We start from the raw sequence: 2,189 nt of genomic DNA on the forward strand, positions 1-2,189 counted from the left end.
GGCCACGGCGCTCGAGCTGCACAGAAGTTGGGGAGAGTCGCCGTCTCCATGGGGCGGAGTCCTGCAGTCCGCGAACACTGGGTCTTTTTGTTTTCTGTTATCCTTTTGCGCTCGTCATTAGCACTTCTTTTGTCAAATTAAACCCGAGAATGTGTCTTTGATGCTAATGGCAAAGGATTTTTTTAAAAACTATTTTCTTGAGGTATAATTCACATGTAAAAGATGTACATACTTATACGACTCGACGAGTGGGAATAAGTATACACCCCTCAAGTTCATCACCACTGAGGCCATGAACACAGTTATCACCTCCTGGAGTCTCCTCCTTAGCCCCATCATGTCCTTGCTTTCGTTCCCGGTTTTACTAATTGGAATCTTCTTGGCGAGTGGAGCTCAAGGTTTAACCTTGCCCCTGCGACACAGCTGAGAAAGGCTGACAGCCCACCCACCCTGCCGCCCACTGGGACTTCCATCCCGCTGAGCCGAAGGCGAGGGGAGATGGCTCGGTGCCACCCGCTTCTAGCACATTGCCTTGAATGTTTCATTCACTCTATGCGCTTAGGACAATTTTCAGACCTTAACCGGGTGTTTTAAAATACTTGTCCGTTTTGGTGCTTTTATGCTGCCACGTGGAACCTACTCTTTTCTGAACTATAACTTTGGGTTATTTTCTTACTGGCTGTTCTACAGATTATAATACACATTTTAATTTACCAGTCTTTGGATTAATATTAACTTGGTAAAGCTACGATATATTTCCCTGCCCCAACTTCAATTTTTGTTGCACATATCGTATATAAATTCAACAAGTGTAATTGCTTTATGTCTAATAGAATATACATTTATATGGTTCCTCATAAAAATCGACCGTTTGTTGTTTCCATTATTTATTTCTTCCAGTGGATTTGAGTTACTGATACCATTTCCTTTCAGCCTCTAGGGCTGTCTTTTAACTCTTTTCAGGTAAGAGGCCAGCAATAAACTTTGCCGGGGAATGCCTTTATTTTGCAGGATAGTTTTGCTGGATATGGAATCCTTGACTGACAGATACTGTTCTTCCCATACTTCAAATATATCATCCTCTGCCTTCTGGCCTCACGGTTTCTGGTAAGTCAACTATAAATTATATTGCTCTTCTATATGAGATAAACCATTTTCTTATTGCTTTCAAGATTTTCCCAAGTTTGACTGTAAAATATCTAGGTGTGGTTCTCTTTGTTTATCCTAGATTTTACTGAAGTTCTTGGATCTGTAGGTTGATCTTTTTTGGGGGGGGTCAAATTTAGTTAAGTTTCTAGCTATTATTTTCCCAAATTATATATGCCCTCCCCCTCCCCCCCCCCGACTCTCATTACACGTGCTGGTATGCTCAGTGCTGTCTGGCAGAGTTCAGAATGAAGCTTGCTGACAATGAAATGTGGCCTTCTCTTTTAGAAGCATTTACATTTTTCCCCCCCGATTCCATTTAATTTTTACACCTTAGCTCACTGGCTACGAGTTAAATACGTGGTATTATATTCTTTTAGAAACATTAAGAATAGTTTTCAGGTTTTTGTTCTGCACACGTAGGAACATAAGAGATGACAATAAAGTGAAACAGTAATAAATGTCCTGATGTGAAATGAAATCACTTCTAGTTGCCAGAGCTCTCTTCATATATAGTGATTAAAAGGGAAAATGAGGAAGTGAGAGGGGAATAGTTTTCCTCCTGAGAAACAAATAATGTCTGTAAAACCTGAAATGTGATCTTTGATGAAAAGCCAAACGCACTATCAACAGGGGTCATGATGAGTGACGTGGAGACAGCCTCAGAGGCTGTCTAAGGGTGCCAGATCTCATACGGATTTCAAATGCTTTTTTGGCTATACTTTTGAACATATGAGCATTTAAAAAGAATGGAACTACATCAACTAAAGGACAACCAATAAATATAATTAGTTCTTCATTAACACAATAAGCAACAACAATCAGTCAAGTACTTTCCCTAATATAGTCGAATGATGACCTTAATTTTCATTTACATTCATTGGCAAATGTTTAACTCCCAAACAATGCACAGCACAGAAACAAGAAAAAATGTCTTAAGTCTAGTTATTTTGATAGGTTTTTCTAATATACATAATTATCAACAATTTATTATAAAAACCTACATATACAATTAAATACTTTATCAAAAGTCTTTTGAAATA

Source organism: Pteropus vampyrus, unplaced genomic scaffold (genome assembly GCF_000151845.1).
Source record: "Pteropus vampyrus isolate Shadow unplaced genomic scaffold, Pvam_2.0 Scaffold280, whole genome shotgun sequence".
In the NCBI taxonomy this organism is placed as follows: Eukaryota; Metazoa; Chordata; class Mammalia; order Chiroptera; family Pteropodidae; genus Pteropus; species Pteropus vampyrus.